General features: G+C 38.1%; 1 protein-coding gene across 1 annotated transcript in view; it reads right to left on the bottom strand.

Moving 5' to 3' along the window:
• The window catches only part of LOC137239546 (chaoptin), a 707,303-nt gene that overhangs the window by 646,004 nt on the left and 37,101 nt on the right, over window positions 1–24,198 (bottom strand). Inside the window, exon 2 of the mRNA XM_067764973.1 lies at window positions 13,049–13,227. The gene's annotated coding sequence lies outside the window, so the exon portion shown is untranslated. The remainder of the gene's footprint in view (window positions 1–13,048; window positions 13,228–24,198) is intronic.

Here is a 24,198-nt window from a genome sequence, read left to right as displayed (position 1 = left end):
AAGATATTGTTACGAATATTAGCAACACTAAGGGGTACTGCCATCTCTAAACCGATGCTAAGAGTGACGTGTATGCACATCCATAAATCAATCATTATGTATCTACATAAACGAATCAATAATTATGTCTACACATATGTACGTACACGCAGCGGAGAAGCAACGCACAAACACATGCAACTATCTTATCTGAGATGCTCCCAAAAGTATGCAATTGTAATGGTGGAAGTGTCGCTCACAAATACACGAGCATATGAGAGCTACACACGTGCATCTGTTGTTATAATTATATACTAGTTACTGGTGAATTCTGGAAGCGCCTAGAGGATGCAACGAGGAAATCACACAGTATAAAAGCAGCAACAGTAGAGGCGCGATAATCAATTGCGATTAAGCACGCTATCTGTCGAGCAATAGGAGTGTTATTTTGAAAGTACTTGAATAAAGGCCATTTTGCATTATTAAATATTGTAGTTATTTATTCAACAGTTTAGTGGACTTAGCAGAAGGTTGCAAATAAGAGGATTTGCAGTAAATTCGTTACAATATGTTTCATACAAGCTTCAGCTGTCAAGATGACAAAGTGCAGTTTGGTATCCTTTCACATCTTCTCCTTGCGGAGCTAAGACATGCAGGGAGTCTTGCAAAAGTCCACAAACAGCTAAGTTTGCACTCAGAGCTAAACATTATTGCAAAAGAGTACGGAGAATGAAGGTAGGACTGAACATCAGCACATTAGGGTAAATGTTATTTCCTTATCCTGCATCATAAAAGTCCGGTAATGATGGGTTAAACATTAAATGAAATATTGTCGCATAATGTGACTGAAGCAAAGAAGAGAAAGTAAATTTTGATTTCAAGCTCAGTGGCAAGGTAGGTAGATATAATGGCAAGGACGTCTAACAACGTTTGCAGTGGTCACTACGCGGAATACAAAACTTTTCCACATGCGTCGCTAAAGCCCAATGACCGATGCAGTTTATGGGCGTCGGCTCTAGATCTACTCAGTAGACTCCTTTTCCTTCATATATTGTAGTCTGGCCATTAAACTCTTGATATTGCACAGCTGGTAGTGCTCTTCCACCTTTGTTGAGGTTTGTTCAAGTACAAATTTCGAATTCCATGCGCCTAAAGCTTGATTTTCAAGCTAGTTTGGCGGAAACATGGTGACAACATAGTTTACAAAGGTTTAAAAATCATAATGATCTGCAGATGCAACCGAGTTATAGCTAAAAGTTTAGACGATGGATGCTTACCGTGACAGTTTAGCGCGTGGTTGATTGATGTCCAAAGAAACGCTAGAGGCAGTGCAGAACTCACTTACCAAGCTTCAACCCCTGGGATTTACTCCCGCTACTAGGCTCTTCTATAGATGCTCTTGAGTAGAAGAGCTGCTCGAACTAACTACGGTAGGGAGGGCTGTTGAATAGCTGGACAAGAATATGCTGCTGGAAAGAGCCACAGAAGAAGCTGGCAGCAGAAAGCAAATTGTGACTTACAATACACATAAACTGAGATTGCGTACCTGCTCAGCACCCAGACAGCTTGAAGACACTATAAGGAATTGGATCATGAATATAAGTTCACAGTATGAATATTCTCAAGCCAGCGGGACAGTATCCTAGCATACTTCGGGCTGAATTATTCCCCATAAATCTGTGAGCATTGACAAACTTGGCTACTCAACGGCGCACGCACTTACTCAGATAAGAGAAATTTTCGAGCAGCCGATATGGGAGATCTCTTATTCACATTGGTAGATAGCGAGGAAAAAACGAACCTATTTCTCTGATCGCTGACGAAGGAACACACAGGAACACAAGTATCGAGTAAAACAGCTACGGCTATTCCACATGACCAAAGCGGCTTCAAACATGGTAAATCTACGATCCAGCAGAGCTTCACCATACATCGGTTTCACTAGAAGACTTATGATCTTGCGGTAAGGAACGACAAGATGAGTTACTCGCTGTCATGGAAGAAAGAGTCAGCGCATTCGAGCTTTGGTAGCCACTTCATTGTCGGCGGATATAAATTCGAGTCTGTGAAGGACTTCGTCTATCGTGGAACCAGCACTAGCAGCGTAAACAATGCCAGCTTGGAAATAAAATGGATAATATCACTTACCAAGGAGTGCTACTTTGGGCTGAATAGACACTTAAAAGTAAAGTCCTTTCTCGATGAGCAAAAGCCTGACCTGATGTATAGCTCAGAATCATGGATGGCGTCGAGAAAAAATTAGATGGCTCTTAGAGTGTATGAGAGAAAAGTTCTGATGATGATCTATGCAGATAGTTGAATTGAAATCCCACAAGCTGCTATCGGTAGATCATGTCAGCGAATGAACGAAGCCGCTCCTATTCAATGCTTCTACATACCGAAGGCCTTTAGAAAAGCATTTCCTCATTTCTGAATCTGAAATTTGTTGGAGTGTGTTATTGGTAACAAACCGCTGAACCGTCGGTAACGTTGTCATCGATAAAAAGCTGGTAGCTTGGCGATAACACACTTAATGGAACGATAAATTTTCGACAAAAAACTGATAGCATAACACATTGATAACAAGCCGATAACTAATCAATAACAATGTTTCGATAACAAATCTGTTTCGATAAGTTTTCACCAAAAACCTTTAATTCAGCAAAAAAAATTATAAATTTTCGATAATTATCGATAACAAACCCATAACTCATCAATAAAACAATCAATAACCCATTTGCAAAAAACAGACAACTCATCGACAACATTTGTTATCCATAACAAATTTACACACTTCGATAATAAATCGAAAACTTGATATTTCGCAGCCCGATTTCGGTTCCGGTTCCCGCTTCGGTTTTCACTTCACATCTTTCCTTCGGCTTCCTCCAGACACTTTCCCACATTACGCCGACACTAACCCTTTACTTCTTTTCTGTAGTCCCCCAAGCAGCCTACCACTTCCAACTATAACTAACATTGAGAATCGTCATTGGTCGATCTCACAGCCATTTGGCGAACTGTAGTTATAAATATTTTTCCAAATATGAATTGCTTTCAATATGAGCTTTAATTAACTATTTTTAATATGTACAACTTATAAAAATTTTGTGTTATGCTTCCAATTTATTTGGAAAACTTTTACTTAAAAAAAGGACTATATTTATCTAATTTTTACTTATTTTTGAAACGCTAATTAAAAAAAGTTTCTCGAAATCAAAATATTCTACATTTCTAAACAAACAAATATGTATGAATACGTGCAACATCAGTATTTACTTAAATTCTGGTTTTATAAACTTTATACTATTTTCACACAGACGGCTTATTGAATAATAAAGGCAATTTTCTACATTAAGACGCTTATTGAGCTCAATCTTCCCTACAAAATTCGAATCTATTATTATTTCATTAGTAGCTAATCGAATGCCTAATGAAGTCAAAAGCACAATGCAACTCTGTTGGTAGCGTTCCGCTTCCGTTTCCGCTTCTTAGTTTTTGGTGTGTTCAGTGCTTAAAAATGTCATTTGTCAAAGCAAATGTCATTGTCTGCATGTCGGAACGATACAAGGTGGCCTTTTTTATTTGATTTGATACATCAACTACCGGCGCAGTACGATTTTGACATTTGTCCATCGAATTTACAAGTACATGGAATTTTTTTGTTTGTAGGTATGTAACCATGCTCCCACCTTGTATCGTTCCGCCATGATTGTCTGTCTCATCCTTCATACTAATCGAGCAGTTACTTCTGTGTGAAAGTAAAAAAATTACGATTTCATTAGCAGGTGAAATGAGATCATTAAGTTTCTGTGTGAAAACAGTATTACGCAGTGTGAGTGAGTAATCAAGTTTGGCAACGCAACCGAGATATATCACTCATACGCCCAGGTGTACCCGATCAAAGTTAAATATTTACTTACTAACTTAACAAAATAAGGAATACACAAATTCAAACCATTTTGACTGAGTAACATATAATTTACGTGAAAATTGGGTTAATTTTAAAAGTTTCTCAAACAACAACAACTACACTACACTCTGCTCTTACACCTTCCATCAGCCGCAACCCAACATTTCAAACTGTTTTGAGCAGAACACCGCTGCGCTGGCCAACACGAAAATCAAAAAGCTCTACGCCCAAATGCACAAAATCGTTGTGATGTGGTATATAAGTATGTATATGTACGTGTGTGTGTCTGTATTTGTGTATGTTAAAATCGAAAAGTGTGCACAAAAAAAAAAAAAAAAACGCAAACGTTAGCACACAAAATATGATTAAATGCACGGAAATGTAGGAAAAGTGGACGAAAATTATGGTAAGTTGGAAATTTGTGTGGATCAGTTGGCTGTATGAATTTGTCTCCTTTCAATTATTTTTTTATCAATTAAATTTTTTTTCATTGAATATATTTTTTCTTGCTTAGTTTTAGCAGCACCGAAAATTCTGTCAACTGCAGTGCTGGCCAGAGCAAAGCGAAATATTGAAATATTTTTTTGGGTAGCTGGTAGAATTTGTTTGTTCTTTTTTACTACCCCACAACTTTGATATTTTGTTTAACGTGACAAAAGCAGCACCTCTAAATGTTTGTGTCACACGCTGGAAGTTTTTTAAAAAAGAGTTTTGAACAAAGTGATATTAAAAACAAATAAAGGCACAAAGGAAGAATGTTGCTCTATACATATACCAGCAGAGCTGGCATACGTTGTTCTGCCCTCATTTGGTTTATTTGCATAATCTTATAGAGGGTTTTATCTCTTACTACTCCTCCTTCTTAATCTCTCCCGTGCTGTTCCTTTTACTCGTCCCTCCATCCATTTCTTTCTCTCAATCTCTCTCTCTCTCTCTATCTCTCTCTCTCTCTATCAGATCTCTCTTTCTCTGAGTCTCTTTCTCTGCCTTCCTCTCTCTCTCTGTACCTCCATTTCTTTCTACCTTCAGCTCCTTCATCTACATATTTATCTATTTATCTTCGTCTAACTTTATCTCACCCTCTGCCTCTCTATTTTCTCTTTACCCTTTCCTCCCGTTTCCTCTATCTAAATTTTCTGGCAAACAGCTTCTTGAAAAAAGCTTACCCAGGAGCTTGAATGAAATGAAAATAACCTTTTTGAAATCGGAACTTTTTGTGTGGAGCTATTAAAGAAAATACGTACTTACCATTTATGTATAGACAAGACAAGAAATGAGCTGTAAACAGCATTAAGAAATCTGATAGACCGTGGCCAAAAAACTCTAGAGCTCTTTATGAAGATAAACATTGTGAATTTTAGATTATTGTCCACCTTCTGCTATCACTCGAATCGCTAAACTGTCGAAGAAATAACGTAAAGAACACTACTATGGTAGCAGTATTTCAAAATTAAATTACTCGCGTACTTCACCTACATCGTGTTAAAATAAAATTGATTGACCTAGCTCGCGCAACCTGTATACTCTCAGTTGCCACGTTCGTTTATTTCTCCCAGGGTCCAGACTTTTCGTGAACAGCCATCTCGAATAGTTGCTTGGAATTCCGACCATATTATAACTAATCTCCTAGCGGAGATAAAAATAAAATATATATGTAAGGCGCGATAACCTCCGAAGAAATTTTAGGCCGAGCTTCTCTTCCAATTTGCGTTGTGCTCCTATTGTGTTTTTTTCTTGCCTACAAATTGGGGGGACCTGACCTAAATGTTTTATGCCGACTCTTAAAGGCATCTGCAAGGCAGATGAGATTTCACTGAGAGATTTTCATAGCAGAAATACACTCAGACTGCTCGACAAACACTTATTTTATTTCATGAACTTGTTTTGTGTTTTCGTTTGCCACTTATCTCACTTTTAAGTCTATTTAAGGTTTACACCTCTGTTTTCTTCTCTTTTCCCTCTTTACTCTCCCTTTTTCTTTTTTATTTTTCTCCTCTTCTTTTAAAACTCACTTATTCTTTCTACTTTTCTTCTTCTTACCTTTTTATATACCGACTTCTGACAACCCTATTTCTGCTGCCGTTTCGAAGACGTCCTATTTCAAAAGACTTTAGAATAACATCCTGTCTCAGAATTTCCTATCCCAGGGAGTTTTCCTTTCTGAAAATTCGGTTGAAGAAGGCCCTTTCTTAAAATTTGTTGGAACATACTCTATCTGATTTTAAACTCAATACATATTGAAATTACCGGAGGAATTTATAAAAAAAAATTGTGAGAGGGCGCTCTTCAACCTCTTCGTCTGCCTAAGCTTCTTTTCTCCCTCTTTTCTTCTTTTCTTTGAACTTATACCCCACACATATTTGAGGACCCGACGAAAATACATTTAAAAGGGGAAAATTTTCCTACTTAACAGGAGAATCTGACCTCACACATAATTTATAGGAAAGAGGCAATGCAACCAAAGAAGAACGAAATTCCGCTAAGTGACGACGACCCGTGAAATTTTATATGAGATTTGCAAAACTTGGGACGATTTTTAAGTAATTTTCTGCAGACTTGAAATTTCAAAAGTTTTTAGAAGCCAAACGGAGTTAAATACCTATCACAAATAGTAGAGAGGAGGGGTGTGGGGAATTTTGCTTAAAATCATTTCATCAATTATGAGTTTTTCATTTGATAATAATAGCTTTGACTCGCGTTGACTTGCTCGAAAATGTCCCACTCCTGCGGGACTTCAACAGATCTGTTTCGCTGTTTCTTTCGATCTATTCTTACTTCTTTTGTTGGGTGTGTAAAGCACCCGAAATGCTTTTTTTCTAAACTATGTGGTTCGTTGACCAAGGTTAAGCCGGGATAGTCCAACCTTTTTTGGTAAGCCCACATTTGGAAAAAAAGTTGGTGAAAAAAATTCAAGATGAATACTTTTACACCTTGCCCACGATTAGCACAGGATAGCGCACCCTTTTTATTCACTAGCCCACCTTGGATTAAAGAATTCGTAAAAGAAATATTTTCTGCGTGAAGCTGCGACCACGAAATGCAATTCTTTTTATAAAAACTGCGCGGTTCGTTTGCCAAAGGTGACGGTTTCCCTTTCTTTCGTTAGCCCAACCTTTCGAAAAAAAAAAGATATCGAAAAAACGAGTTTTGAAGCTCCTTGAACTGATATGCCAATTTTTTAATAAAAATCAAGTCGTTAGTTTGTTCACACTTTGCCTAGGATAGCCCAACCTTTTTTTGGTTGACCACCTTTGGAAAAAAAATGTTCGTAAACAAAATGTATTAAGTTGAAAAATCTCCAAAATAAAAAATAAAAATTATTCTAGTGGTCAAATTAAAAATCTATACATTTCTCTTTTAATTCTTTATTTCCATTTCTTTATTGCCAATTACTGTAGCGTATTTCTATTTCGACGCAGTAGATGATTTTAAATTTCCATGAAACGGAAATATGTTGTTCATTCAAATACTGCATGTCTTTTTGTTCTGTCATGAGAGGTTCTCAGTCAAATCTTATCTTCCTAATGTAGCCAATTTGCTTAAATCTCTTCGGAGGTATATGGCGCCTTGTATTTATTTTTTATTTTATCGATATTTTTCGCGTGAGGCATTGATTTCTTTTTTCAAATGCATATTACTTGCCTCCAGGCTATCCTGAACTTACTTTGGACAAAGGAACCACATTTATTTTTTTTTAATCGCATTTAATGGTGCCAGCATCACACAGCCTCCTTTTCTTTCTTTCTTTCTTTTTGCTTCCTTCTTCTCAACTTTCTCTACCTTTCTCATACCCGCTCCATCATCCTTTGATATTAGTAAATTTGATAAAGAATAAAGAGCGATTTCTAAGAAATAAGCGAATAATTATTTTCCTAAATTTTTTCACCCAAAAACAGTCCTACTTCGTGGAAGAAAATGTAAAACCAATATTATTTAACTATTTAAAAAAATATTATTAACGCAAACAATTTTTTTTAATTAAAACTCAGCAAAAAATTATACATTGCCTACCAAGATACATATTTAGCGCCTCCCACCACATAATAAAAATTTTCCCGCACCACATCAAAAACATTTGTGCAAACGACATTTTGTGAAATAACTCACTCGTTGTTTGTTATGCCTTGACAAGTGGTCAGTTCTCATTTACCATAACGGTGCTCTAAGTGCTCTGAGGTGTATTTGCGCGCGTGACAACCGAAGCTAGCCTGTGGGCAAAGTGGAATGAATGTATGTATGTATATATGTGAGTGAGGCTTGCGGCATGTCAAGTAGAAAAAAAAAGATCAACTAACAGAGTTATTTGCAATAATAATAAAAAACATATTTTTCATAAAGGTATGCATGCATGTATGTATGTGTGTGGTTTGTTTGATAAAGAACGCTATACGCATGTTTCATTTTTTGAGTGCTGCGTGTGGGTTTTTGTGGGTGTGAATGCAGATGTAGATAGCAAAATTCAAGAAATTGTATGTGTGTTATAACTGCAAACAACAAGTTCATTTGATCAACCAACAACATCAAACGCATGCGACTTTTCTATATCAAAGGTTACAAAATTTGCTTACCACATTGATAAGTATAAAGTCCGCAAGATATGGGTATGATAAAAACAGAAAATAATGAAGATTTAATAGGAATGCTTTTACTTTATGTTTTTATAATTTTTTTGTTCGATATGTAGTAGAGGTTTACGCCGGTTATCGGCGGCGGCGGCGTAGTCGGCGCGCCGTCGTACGCCGGTTCTCTTACTTTAAAAAGCCTAATTTTTCTATTAAAAAAAATAATATTTAGGAAAGGTTTTGTGTGTATGTATTTAAGGAAATCAACATTTTGGCCATTTCGGAAAGATCCGGGGTGTTTGCCTCAAAATCTCGCAAACCGTTCAAAAATTTTCAGGAGTAGATTCTTGCGGAGGGATTGCCCCTCGTTCACATATTCCAGAGAGGCTTCGGACTTTACCCCGGTCTTTGAAATTCGTACTGCTGCGTCTGCTGAAAGGAAATAGTGATACATAAAATGATCACACTTTTGTCTGTATATCATCTCGTGCAAAGCGTAGTTTCACCTGGGGTTAACTCCTAATCGTCGTGAACACAATTTTTTTAAATCATTTGTTGCTCCTTGGCGGTCACGCACAAAGGCGACTTATGGTTGCTATTAATGGTCTATTAATACTCATGACTCTCGTGGCACAGGGCGCCTCCAGTTTTTTCGGCTGTTTTTAAGAGCTACAATTCCCGATGTGCGAACAGTAGCAATCCCGACCACCAGTCGCTACCACGCCTCGTGATCCTCACACTATATGCCAGCACAGAAGCTATAGGGCTGCGACTTCGAACTCATACCTTCCTCGACGTCACTGTCCTAGACGCTCTAGGGGGTGACTATTCGGACAAGGATGCCGCCCTCCAAACCATAAGCAGTCTAAGTGGATGGCATTGCGTAACTCATGGGTGAAAATCGTATAATCCTCGGCGCATCTACATAATTAAAACTTCACAAGGACCCCGAATAAAATTTTTTAAATGTAGACCAAAGTTTGCAGACGTTTGTGTTCACAACATTGATTTCTATAGTCTTCGTTAAATGAAAACGATATTTTAGAATGAAAGTCGACCGATTTTAAATTCCGGCCTTATGATATAAGAGCTCATTATGGATGACCGCGTAGCTTCAGTTTTCAGACTAGTTTGACTGTCCATTACGTTAGGGTAGTAGCACACAGAGTAATTAGTTCGCTGTCTTGGGAAAGCTTTTGCTTCACCACTTTGAGTGTTCTTGCGAAGGACAAAGCCTCACATGGTAAATATATGTGCCTACGTAATCACATTTGTAAAAGGAGCCGTAACGTGTAGGTGATATTTAAACTTGGTTGATAGGCTATAATCAATGTGATTCACTCCAAGGAACTAGTTTTGGATAGGGCCGCCAACTTTAGGAAATGTTAAACCGGGAGACTTTCGTGTTGAAGGATGAAGTGTGAAATTAAAAATTAACTTTTCAGACGCTATTTAAAGTTTCGCGTTTTAATTTTTTGCTCATTATTAATTTTTTGAAAAAAATATGCAAAGTGAACATATAAATTAATTATATAACTTTTCTTTTAGTGTTTTGTTTCAATAACTTGGTGAATTGGGTGATGCAAAGTCCGTGTTAAGCTGATATCGAAAGCGCCTGTTTTTTTAAATAACTTTTGAACAGTTAGAAAGAGTTAAATTTCGCAATTAGTTTCTTATAACTGGCAGTGATGCGCATCCGTTCATATCACTTTCGACCATATCCGATCAATTTTCTACATGAACAATAAATGGCCCAAATAGTCTTAAATGAGTAGAAAATATAGTAATGCGTCGGACGCCGCCGCCGCCGCGCCGATATATTTGACATTCGGCGGCGGCGTGCGAAAAACGACAGAAATCGGCGGCGGCGTTTATCGGCGACGTATATCTCTAGTATGTAGTAGCCCATTGATGACAGCAGTACTAAGCTGAAAGGCGTTGGTAGCTCGAGAACTAATTTAACTAAGCAAGAGGCGAATTTAGCCATTCAGCAACTATATGAGTTAAGTTGGAGTTTTCCCGAAAACTGGCATTTTTGAATTATAAAATGAATAAAATTTCGCTAAAACCCCTATAAGCCAAAACGATGTAACAAAAAGTAATGAAATCAATTTAAAAAATTATTTTTTGAAAGAACTAAAATTGTAGCATCACCTGTCCTTTCGCAACTGTTTGACTAATTTCGTCCGAATAAAACTAGTTCAAAAAATTATAAATGAATTCTACGGCGCTAAGCATTTTACAATTATTTAATTAGAGAATCGACTGAACTCACTGGTCTGTGGGCACCTCACGTAGACTGAATCAGTCCATTGTGTTCCATAAGTTTGCTCAACAAACAAACTGAAAATCCGTATCAGAAATCAGGATCTATGTTATGAAATAACCTCATCCTCTAGGTAAATACTAGAAGCTTTCTAGAACCTATGCCACTTGCTGCTTCTAGATATCTTAGCTGTGCCACTCCTTATAGCTGCAGTCTTAGCCTTTGCGAGCGCAGGACATGAGCACAAAACATGCTGGATCGTTTCCTCCTCTAATCCACATCTGCTATCACTGACAAAGCCTAGTTTGAAAGCATTTGATCTAGCGGCAGTATCCAGTCGGAATACCCATCATGCGCCAACAGTCACCTCTTTTCAAAGATAGTAGTAATTTTGTTAATCCAAGGTTGTAAGACCTGAATATGATCTTCGACACTTTACTGCCTCGCGCTTGGGTCCGCCTTTTCCGCTTGGGTGACTATAAATTATTGGAACGCCTACGGTACAATATTAGAGGGATGCGGCCTTTTTAGCTATCTCATCCGCCTTTTAATTTCCATCTATAATCATATGCCTAGGAATCCAATTTAGAGGTATGTATATTTCTCCCTATCCCGATTCTTTTTAAAATTGCCTACACTCTACCACATTTTAAGATGTTGGCTAATAATTTAAGCTTATTTCCTGCATTGCTTCACTGACTTAGTCACGGCTACTTCTTCCGCCTGACAAACCACGAAAGTAATCCGGACGCGTATATGTTAGGTTGAATTGGCCGGTCCGTGAGGACTTCACATAGACTGAATGAGTATATAGTGTTAACAGAACTTTGTTTAACGTCCAAACTGAAAACCCCTATCAAAAACCAGGATCTATGTTATTATATAACTCCGTACATTTGTCAAAAGCTCGAAGCTTTCTAGGACCTATTTCGCTTGCTGCTTCTAGATCTGAGAGCTGTATCCCTCCCAATAGCTGGAGTCCTAGCCTGGCAAGCGCAGGGCATGAGCACAAAATGTGCTCAATCGTTGCCTCCTCAAACCCACGCCACTTCATACATCTGCTACCATTGACCAAGCCCAATTTAAAGGCAAATCCAATTTAAAGGTGTCTTAATCTTCACCAACCTAATTGGGAAGTCAACGGGTCAAGCTTCAGGGAGGCACCCTTTTTAACTCGGTCAACCGCTTTTTTCTTCCCATCTATTGCCATATAAAGCCTAGACAATTTTTTTATTTCCAGATCAGCTCAGCTTACAGCAGCCTCTGCTCTGTCCCTTACTTTGGTACCATCGGTGAACACGTGTACGCCTCTTTCATCATTTGTGCGTCGGAACGGAATCAGATAGTATATTCGTCCAATGTTTGATGACGCCTAACTACTATGGCCGCAGGATCTGCGCTCAAGCTGCCACCAGGCATTGAAATTATTCGAAGCAAATAAAAAACATCCTGACTGTTACAAAGTATAAATTATCCACGCTACCTGTAAATAACGTCTTAGTTGTGACAAATCGGAGCGTTTACCATTATTTCATGGCAGAAAAATTTAGAGTTATGGTAAGTGGAGCGAAGAGGGAGATTTAAGCAGAGCGAGATTTAACAGAAAGTTAGTTGCAAGCTAGCAGCCGTTTTTGTCTTGTCCAAAAATTGGTTCCCTACATTTAACATTTTGTCATTATACCGCCCCCTTGATTTTCTTCTCGATATTAAATTTAACTATACCTATTTTTCCCCATTTGCTCTATCTCACTCTACATTCCCACTCACATTCTCACTCTCACTTCCAATATCACTCGCGCCCCCACTCCCACTCTCACTTCGATGCACATTCCCACACTCACTCATACTTCAACTACTACTCCACTCCTACTTACACTCTATCTCCCACTTCTGATCTCACGCTCACATCCCACCGCCACTCTTTCTCCCGCTATCACACCAATCTCAAACCCGCTCTCACCGCCACTTCCACTCCCACCACCCTTTTCACTCCAATATCCACTTCATTCCCACTCCCACCCCAGAGCGCGGTAAAAAGTTGTCAAAATGGCACCATGTCACAATAAAAAAACATTTTTAAAATATTAATGTTAAGCCCTTTCGCTCGATTGGAACACATGTTCTGACAAATAAATAGGCTGATGAAACAACCACTAAATTGTTATTAATTTTACACTAAAATTAGCTTAGTTTTTATATTCATCTGTGCAAATGCTTTTCAAGCTGTGAATTCAACTTGAGGACTTGTGATTTCAATTATAAGTCGCCTGTAGCTCATGGAACTTAACCAATATATAAAAAATATTTTAGGTGTAAAAAAGGACTTACCTTTGTATATTTTAGTATGTTTGTAATGCTTATCTAAGGCAATTTATTTTTATCAACAAAAGCTTCTTGATGAGATTTAGTCGAATGTTTTCTTACCCTTCACCTCGCTTGAATACACATCGGCATAATATCTTTCGATTTTTTTGATTGCAAGAAAATTCACTTTTTTTTTTGGAGAGCTAGGATAAAAAGAGAAAAAAATAAAAATATCATTAAAGAACATTAAAAAAAATTTTTGTAAATAAACGAAATAATGTACGATACATTGAAAAAAGTGAAGCGAAATAAACAACAAAGTAAAAAAAAAATATTTACTTTCCATCCAAAATGTAGTATAGAAACTCCAAGTTTCAAAAATAACTTGGTGGTAGAGGCGGAGGAAGTAGAAATGAAAGTCGAAATAAGAGCAAGAGTGAAAGTGAAAGTGGAGGTGGGAATGAGCGAAAGTAAAACAAAAATTTTAGTTTGCTATATTTGGTATAAAGACTCATATTGTGACGAATATTAGTTATACTAAGTGATACTCACATCACTAGTCTGATGCTAAGTAAATGAAGCCACAACAACAATAAAGCAGGCAGTCACTTGTATCTACATAAACGAATCAATCATTATGTCTACACATATGTACGTACACGCAGCGGAGAGAAAACGCACAAACACATGCATATATCTTATCTTAAATGCGCTCAAGAGTAGGCAATAATTTGTGCAAGTAACACTCACATATACAAGCGCATATGAGAAACTATAAACGTAGTTATAGTTGGTAATTTTATAGCTGCTAACTAACTAGTAAATTCTAGAATAGAACCGCCTAGAAATATGTCAACGAGGAAACCGCACAGTATAAAAGCAGTAACAGTGGAGGCACGACAATCAGTTTGATTTAAGCAAGCTATCAGTTGCGAAGTATAAGTGTTATTGTGAAGTACTTTAATAAAGGCCATTTTGCATTGTTGAATAGTGGAGTTATTTATTCAACAATTTAGTGATTCGAACGTTAGTAGAAGGTTGCAAATAAGCAGACTTGCAGTAAATTCGTTACAATATATATGAGTTCAATAAGGTGGGATAGGTAGAACGATAGAAAGTGGAAGTGAGGGTGGAAGTGAAATTTGGAATGAAAGTCGGACTAGAAGTGAAACAAAACTTTAAATTCGCTATATCTTGGTAATTATCTCAAGGGGGTATACGATATTACACATATAAAATCTATATATTAAGTTATTCAGGTGGATGAGCTAGAGGGCTTTCAAACGCCATGGGTAGGGAGAAAGAGAGCGTAAATAAGAAATATCTAAATTCGCAATATTTCCGTAATTATTTGAAGAGGAGCCCAAATATCTATATCTTCTATCTATAAATCTTATAAAATAAAGTCGCTAAATGCTATGTACGCACATAACTTCACACAGAATGCTCCGATTTTAAGGCGGTTTTTTGCATTTGAAAGCTTAGCTACGTGAGAAGTTACTGTTTATATAATTTGAACGTATATATTATACGGGCGTCGCAAATTGCCAAACTGTAGTAAAAAATCATAAAATTTTTGTTTACACAGCTATAACTCATAAACGGATGGATGGATTTAAAAAACTCTACTTTTCAGTATAACTTTGAAATATTTACCTTCGTTCCGCATCCAAAAAATACTTGATTCCTTTCTTACATCAGCCAAATTGTTTAAACAAAAGTAACATTTTTACCAAAAAATGCGTGTGTGCGGTTGTTCGGTGTCAACTGTGCGCACAAATTGCTTTTGAGTGAGGCATAATGCGACATATAGCATTCGCTGCATTATTTAACTTCGGGAGTACATTCATATGTATGGATGTTTGTATGTATTTTCATATCATATCACCTTGACATATGTATGAACATACATATTTATGCGTTGTTACCAAGTTAATGCAACATAAATGGTTAAGAATGCAAACATCTCTTGAAAAATACTCTTTCGTGAAAAATATTGAACATTTCCTTAAAATTTTTAAAGAAAAGTTTTATTTTTTGGTATTTTTGCATGTACATACATATGTATATGCTAATATTTGTGCACTAAGGAAATTAAATTCTTCAATATATTTTTTATGCTAAGGTAATCCTGGGATGTGTTTGTACAAGAGGGCTATCAAATGGAAGCTGTTTATGAGTACTTTGATACGCGAAATTTTTCGTATCCATGGCTGACTAGGGTCTCGAGATATAGGCCAAAACGTGGACCCGGATATCCCTAGAATGTGTGTGTAATATGGATATCAAATGAAAGCTGTTGCTGAGAGATTTAAAGTAATTTTCATTGTGATATTCGATTTAGTCGCATCAACCTGGCAATACTGATAAATATGCATGCGAAGCCGAAATAAAGACATGAATTAATAATAATACCCACATACCTTTTTACATACGTACTATTCGATTTGCCTGAAATTTGGTATATAAATTTGCCTATAGGTATTATTATTTACGATCTTTTTTCCAGGAAGTAGACCAGAGACGGATTGGGATTGGGACTGAGACCCGGAGTGGGACTGGGACTCGGAATGGGACTGGAACAAAATACATACCACCCTCTGGGACTGGCAATAAGGGATGAAGAAGAACTTGGGAGAAGAGAAAAGAGGGAAGGAGAGACTGAGAAAGAGATAGAGTGAGCCGAAGATAGAAATAGATGAAGCGGAAAATACGGAGGGAGGAGTAAATAAAAGGATTAAAAAAAAGTGAAGAGGGGAGAGGGCAGAGTTGGACGGAAAAAGCTTATTAAAATGTATGCATATAGACCAAATTTAGGGCAGAACAATGTATGCCGGGTCTGCTAGTTTCTTATATATGTAGATTCTGCAAGTAGATTCTAGGTATTTAGGATAATAGGTATTTAAGGTGAAAGAGGTAGAGCGCGTGTAAGTGGGCGTACAAGTGAGAGTGGAAATGAATAAAAAGTGAATTCGCGATATCTCCGTAAATATATTAAGGGGGTATCAAATATTTGGTATATAGATTTCATACATGAGGTAATTTAGGTGGGAGAGGTAGAGGGAGTGGAAGAGAGTGAAATAGTTGGAATGAGAATGAGAATGGGAATGGGAGTGCGAATGAGAGTGGGATTGGGTTTGAAAGTGAGAGGTAAAAATTAGAATGGGAAGGACGTGGAAAGGTCAAAATGAATATAAAAGGAGAAATGGAAGAAAAAGTCTAACGTCTATTCGACATTTGTATTTGTAAAACTTTTATATTAATACTACAGACTGGGTAAATTCACAGATATCAGAGTGCCGATATATTGCTTTATTAATGTTTTTATACTCAGCTGAGCAGAGCTCAGAGCATATTAATTTTGTTGGCATAACAATATTCTGTAACGGAATAAACTAATCGAGATAGATATAGACTTCTATGTATATAAATGATCTGGGCGAAAAAAGAAATTAATTTAGCCATGTCCGTCCGTCCCTCCTTCCGTCCCTAAACACGATAACTTGAGTAAATGTTGGGGTATCTTAATGAAGTTTGGTATGTAAGTTCCTGGGTACTCGTCTCAGATCGCTACTTAAAATGAACGAAGTCGGACTATAACCACGCCCACTTTTTCGATATCGAACATTTCGAAAAACCCAAAAAGGTCCGATAATTCATTACCAAAGACGGATAAAGCGATGAAACTTGGTAGGTGGGTTGACCTTATGACGCAGATTAGAAAATTAGTCAAATTTTGGACAATCAGATAGTATATATATTGCGGAAAAAATGATCTTGGGGGTATTCTTTGGTTTGTTTTGGTCCTTTTACTAGCGGTTGGAAGATACATTTTTTAATTGGCGCTTAACCGTTTAGGATATGCTGGTCGGTGCGTAACAAGTCACTCCATCTAACCCTGTTCCACGATAACTGACGCCAACATGGGGCACCAAGAGAGATCAAAGTCTTCCCCCACCTGCTTCTCCGAACCCAGTGGAGATCTTCGCATAACTTTCCCACCCCAGCAAAAACGCTGTAGCTCTTCACAACTTAGCTAAACATCATCGTCCAGATGGAGTATGATAGTTCGTGGAGTCTGAATTGACCGGCTGAACGGTCAAAGTCTGCCGCTGTGGTGTAGAGCTAGTGTGTTGACCTATCCATCAAAAATATTTAAGAAAATTTGTATAAATGGTATTGATTATCCCTCTGCATCCAAAAGTTCGTCCGTATTAGCAGACAAGTTTTTGGGTCGGCACAAAACATGTATTTAAGTGAGACAGTTCTTAGAAAAACGAATACACGATAAGTAGCCTTCGAATTGGATGGAGAGCTAGACCTTAATCTCCTCAGATATATATCACACCAAATTGTTTTTATTAGTAGATATGTATCTCTTCCGCAAACCTTGCGGTAAGTCGGGTTTTCTTCTCGTCGCTCAGACGCTGATACATTTGTAAACAATTTGTTGAAGAAAATTCCTCAGAAGAGGATCGTGGCCTGATTCTTCCTTTGCGGGAAACCACAATACAATTCTTGAATTGAAAATTCTGGAATGCGGTTGACAGTTGAGATTTCTTATTTTCTGGTTATTTCCACCAATAAATTCGGTTTTGTATAAAATATAATATAATTGTTAGAACGCAAAAATATATGGCAATTTTATACGACAGCATGACACCGATAATACGCATCCAGAAATAACGAGAGAGGTGTCAAAAGACTCGTATTGAGCTCGACAACAATAATCCGAAGGCGGAAAATAAAAATTTTAGAGCGTTCAAAAGATATTAATGAAAAACCAAAAAATTACCCCGGAGTGCTCCGAAACCGAGGGTGGGATCCATAGTATTTTTGCGCAGAACACCTTTCTGCTTTGGCGGCCTTCGGCCGCGCTTATAAAAAAATACATTGGGTGAGTTGAACACCGCTTTGGAGAGCAAAACTATATCCGCGGAAAACACTTATGTTTACAAGTTTTTTGTTGTGGGCACCACAACATCATCAAAATTAAATCAACCACATGAAAATTTTCAAAATTTCTTTTGCAAATATCTCTTGACATACACAAAATTTTTCACCTCCGCTTTCGGATTCGCGATCCTGGATCCAAAACGCGTCTTTTGATACCGCTCTTGATATTTTTGGACGTGTATTAAGAGTATCATGCTGTCGTATATAATTACTAAATATATTACAGTTTGTTATATTTTTGTTATGAAAACAACACCAAAATAAAAAAATAAAAATGCGACAGCAGTGAGAACTTTAAAATTTTTTAAACGTCATTTCGGCTCTCACCGGTTTTACCTTGTAATATTATACCATGGTTAGAAGTGCCTAATTAAAATTTCTATGCCCTTAATGATGAAAAATACAAAATATTTATACAGCTTTTTAAATTGGGCGTTATTTATATATAGTTGGCTCGTGTGAATAAAAAATAAGCAAAAACATTTCCTTCTAGATTCCAGGAATTTGAGCAATAAAACACTTCGGCATTTGAATTAAAGCAATTTATAAAACGGAAAATTTTTAATTTTTTATCATTCAACCCATTTAACCTTGAGTAAATTTTTGGTTAGAAGTGCCTGCTTAAAATTTCAATGCCCTAATGATGACAAATACAAAATATTTATACAGCTTTTTAAAATGACTATAGAAATTTGTTATTATATTAGCTTTATATTTTTATGAAAAGAACAAAGCGTACACGTAATTAGTTTCATTTGTTTCCAAACTGCTAATATGTTCTATCGTAGATTGGCAATAAATTTTGAGTAACAAAACTACTCGAACTTAGGCGGAATGACATAATCAAGATCTTGTTCAAAGTGTTAATGAGACCTTAATTTGTAACGGATTTACGTAACTTTCCATCTTTCTCATGTTCGTGAAATTAATGCGTTTTATACGGGTCTATAGGAATTTTGAAAACGAGTTTACGTCGCTTCAAATAAAACAACCTTGTTACTGTATACTTTTTGTTGTTTTTACAAGATAATGTGGGGTCCCAACCAAGTTTTGTAAGCTTAATGTTTTTTTGAGAAAACTTATTAAAAACTTACATACGCTTACTTTGCTTGTTGGGATATTTATAGAAAGGAATTTTTTTTCTCTTAACCCTTTTAACCTTGAGTAAATTTTTGGTTAGAAATGCCTAATTAAGATTTCAATGCCCTTAATGATGAAAAGTACAAAATATTTATACAGCTTTTTAAATCTAGATTCCAGGAATTTGAAGAATAAAAACACTTTTTTTTCATTCAACCCATTTAACCTTGAGTAAATTTTTGGTTAGAAGTGCCTAATTAAAATTTCAATGCCCTTAATGATGAGTAAAGCCTTAGACTCCGTAAACTTAAACATCTTGGTACAAAAGCTCCATGAACTTAAATTTGACAAAACTGCTATAAGCTTCTTCCAAAACTTTCTCCTAGATAGGAAGCAAATTGTGCAAGTCGGAAAGATCAAAAGTACATTAAAAGCGGTAAAAGTAGGGGTACCGCAATATTCCAAACTTGCTGCAACATTATTTATAATCTATATAAATAATGTATTGAAACTCGGTCTGTACGGAGTTCCACAGTTCTATGCTGATGATGGTAGTTTCCTATATGCTACAGATACTTTGGAAGAATTAATCAGTAATATTAAAGCAGATTTGCAAGAAATTTCAAAGTGGTTTGCCAGAAACCTCCTGCAAATAAATTTGACAAAAACAAATTTTATCATTTTCAACAATTTTAGAAAAATTCCTGATAAAAGTGAACTTCCTGGGATAATATACAACGGTAACTTTATTTCAAGAGTAGACAAATTAAAATACCTGGGTATTTGGCTCGACGAAAATTTGAATTGGAATGAACAGATTCAAAAAATAAAAATGAAAGTAATACCTTTAAACTTTTTCATTTATAGAAACCGTAACAATATTCCAAAGAAGCAGCTATGGCTTCTATACAATTCCCTCTTTCTCTCGAAAATAAATTATCTAAACCCAATTTGGAATAGATGTTCAGAAGAAAGATTAAGTGAATTACAAAGGCTTCAAAATAAATTAATAAAAAATATCCTTGTACTCCCGCGTACAACTAGCACATCCAATCTATATGTAAACAAGCTTGATATCCGAAAGTATTCAGCTCGTCACATATAAGATAAAAAACAACTTAATAAAACACAATATACAATTAACAGCAGTTGTTGTTGTTGTTGTTGTAGCAATGCTCGCCCCACATAATAGCCGCGACCGATCACAAATTGTCATCAATATCCTCTAACGGGAGTCCAAGGAAGCTTGCGGTTTCAACAGGGGTGGACCATAAGGAAAGGGGTGTTAGATGCGTTGATTCCACATTACAATTGAAGAGATGGTTGGTGTCATTTGAGGGCACATTGCAAGCGGGCATACATTTTGTATGTCGGGGTTGATTCTGGATAGGTAAGAGTTTAACCTGTTATAGTATTCAGAACGAAGTTGAGCAAGAGTGACACGCGTTTCCCTGGGGAGTATGCGTTCCTCTTCCGCGAGTTTTGGATAACTTTCTTTAAGAACTGCATTCACCGGGCAATTCCCGGCATAAAGGTCCGACGCCTGGTTATGGAGTTCACCAAGGACCTGCTTGTGTTTTTTCACATCATACGGCTGGGTTCTCAGGTGCCGTATTTCCTCAAAATGCTTACGGAGATGATTTCTTAAGCCCCTAGGCGGTGTTGGTTCATCAATCAGATGTCTGTTGGGATGCCCAGGTTTCTGGGTATTCAACAGGAACAGTTTGGTCAGCATCTCATTTCTCTCCCTGATGGGGAGTATTCTCGCCTCATTATGCAGATCGTGTTCTGGGGACATAAGAAGACAGCCCGAGGCGATTCTGAGAGCAGTATTTTGGCAGGCCTGTAGTTTCTTCCAGTGGGTGATTTTTAGGCTTGGCGACCATATGGGTGACGCGTAGCACGTAATCGGCTGGCTAATTGCTTTGTATGTAGTCATGAGCGTTTCTTTATCTTTTCCCCAGGTACTGCCAGCGAGGGATTTGAGGATTTTGTTACGGCTCTGAATTCTCGGAAAAATTGCGGCTGCGTGCTCACCAAAATGTAGATCCTGATCAAACGTCACACCCAAGATTTTGGGGTGTAGGACAGTCGGTAGCGTAGTGCCATCGACGTGGATGTTCAAAATGGTCGACATTTGGGACGTCCATGTTGTAAATAAGGTCGCGGAAGATTTAGTCGGTGATAATGCCAGGTTTCGCGAGGCGAAAAAACTGGAGAGATCAGGGAGGTAGCCGTTTATTTTATTGCATAGCGCATCGATCTTTGGGCCTGGGCCTGTGGCCATTATTGTGCAGTCATCGGCGTAGGAAACGATTGTGACTCCTTCCGGTAGTGAAGGTAGCTTAGATATGCAGAAGTTAAACAAAAGTGGGGATAGGACACGACCTTGTGGCACCCCTTGTTTAATTCTCCTTGGTTTTGATGTTTCGTTTCTGAATTGCACCGATGCCTGCCGACCACCCAGATAATTTGCGGTCCACCTTTTAAGACATGGGGGAAGGGTAGACCCTTCCAGGTCTTGCAGTAACTGAGCCATGGTTGACCGTATCAAAAGCTTTTGATAGGTCTAGCGCTACGAGTACTGTTCTATGGTGGGGGTATTGATTTAAACCGCAATTTATCTGGGTGCTAATGGCATTTAGCGCGGTGGTAGTGCAATAAAGTTTTCTGAAGCCATGCTGATGAGGGGCTAGCTGCAAATTTGCTTGGAAATAAGGGAGCAAAATGGCTTCAAGCGTCGTTGCCACTGGCGATAGGAGAGATATCGGACGATACGACTCACCTATGTTAGCTGGTTTCCCAGGCTTTAGTAGCGGGACCACCTTGGCCATTTTCCATTTCTCGGGTATGACAAAGGTGGAAAGAGACAGGTTGAAGACATGCGCTAAATAATTGAAACCCTCTTTCCCTAGGCTTTTAAGCATCGGCATGGCTATGCCGTCTGGGCCCACTGCTTTGGATGGTTTAGCACGTAGCGCAGCAGTAGAAAGCACTGATTATAACCTACGAAACTCTCAGAACATCAGGACTCACTTTTTTCGAACTGAAAGATGCGCTAGATCTATTAGAAGCTATGGTATAAGATTATTCAATAAATTACCGTTAGAGATAAAAAATATAAATAACATTCTACTATTTAAACGATATGTAACAAATTTACTGTTATCTAACTATAATTTTAGAATATAAACATATATATAACCACATACTTAAAATATTTATGGAACAATCCAATTTATTTTCTCCTCTAATTAGGAATATTTCCTCTTGCCACAACTGATTTAGGGACTATTTCGGGATCATTTGGGGTACCTACCGGCATCATTTCTGGATGGTTTTCGGGATCCGTCCGGAATGCCGTTAGGGTAATTTCGGGACTATTAGGGGATCATTTGAGGACCCTTCCGGCATCATTTCTGGATAGTTTGCGGGATCCGTCCGGGATTCGGATGGGGTCATTTCGGGACTATTTCGGGATCATTTCTGGATGGTTTTCGGTATCCTTCCGGGATCCCGTCAGTGTCGTTTCGGGACTTTTTCGGGATCATTTCAGGTCCCTTCCGGCATCATTTCTGGATGGTTTTAGGTGTCCGTCATGGATCCCGTCGTGGTAATTTCGGGATCATTTGGGGTCCCTTCTGGCATCATTTCTAGATGGTTTTCAGGATCCGTCCGGGATTCCGTCGGGGTCATTTCGGGACTATTTCGGGATCATTTGGGGACCCTTTCGGCATCATTTCTGGATGGTTTTCGGGATCCGCCCGGGATCCCGTTAGGATCATTTCGGTACTATTAGGGGATCATTTGGGGACCTTTCCGGCATTATTTCTGAATAGTTTTCGGGATCCGTCCGGGATACCGACGGGGTAATCTCGGGACTATTTCGGGATCATTTGGGGTATTTTCCGGCATCATTTCTAGATGGTTTTCGGGATCCGTCCGGGATCCCGTCTGGGTCATTTCGGGACTTTTTCTCGACTAATACGGGATCATTTGGGGACCCCTTCGGCATCATTTCTGGATGGTTTTCGGGATCCGTTCGGGATCCCATCAGGGCATTTCGGTATTATTTCGGTATCATTTGGGGTACCTTCCGGCGTCATTTCTAGATGGTTTTCGGGATCCCGTTGGGGTCATTTCGAGACTTTCTCAAGTGATACGGGATCATTTGGCGAACTTTCCGGCATTATTTCTGGATAGTTTTCTGGAGTCCGGGATCCCGTAGTGGTAATTTCAGGACTTTTTCGGGATCATTTGGGGTACCTTCCAGCATCATTTCTGGATGGTTTTCGGGATTCGTCATTTCGGGACTTTTTCTCGACTGATATGGGATCATTTGGGGACCCTTTGAGCATCATTTCTGGATTGTTTTAGAGATCCGTCCGGGATCCCTTCAGGGTCATTTCGGGATCATTTTGGGACACTTCCGGAATCATTTCTGTATGGTTTTCGGGATCCGTCTTGGATTCCCTCGGGGTCATCTCGGAACTTTTTCTGGACTATGTCGGGATAATTTAGGAACCCTTCCTGGATATTTTCTGGATGGTTTTTGAGACCAGTCCGGGAGCCCGTCAGGGTCATTTCGGAACTCTTCCGGGACTATTTGGGGATCATTTTGGTACCCTTCAGGGATCATTTCTGTGTAGTTCTCTGGATAAGTCTAGAATCGTGTCGGTATCATTTCGGGTTTTTTGGCACTATTCCGGGAACTTTTGAAGAACCTTCCGGGCATTTCTGGATGGTTTTCGGGATCCGACCGCGATATAGTCGGGGTCATTTCGTGGATTTTTCTGGATAATTTCGGGATCATTTGGGGATCCTATCGGATTATTAGCTCATTTAGATCTTTTTTTTTTACTCAATTGCAAAAGTTAAATGCATTAGACAGAAAAAAAACTTTAAACAGATAACTTGATTAGCCTGCTCATTTCATTTTCTCCTTGCGGACGGGGCCGCGGGTAAAGGCTAGTATATTATAAATGGGAAAGATTGGATGTTTGTCCAGACGTTTGTCTTTGTGACTCAATCACGCAAGAACGGCTGGACGGATTTGGATGAAATTTGGCACACATACAGCCAATAGTCTAGAAGGATCTACTAGCTATATATTGTAACGAATTTAGTGCATTCCGCTT

Source organism: Eurosta solidaginis, chromosome 2 (genome assembly GCF_040869045.1).
Source record: "Eurosta solidaginis isolate ZX-2024a chromosome 2, ASM4086904v1, whole genome shotgun sequence".
Lineage (NCBI taxonomy): Eukaryota > Metazoa > Arthropoda > Insecta > Diptera > Tephritidae > Eurosta > Eurosta solidaginis.
This window is presented reverse-complemented; position numbering and strand designations above follow the sequence as displayed.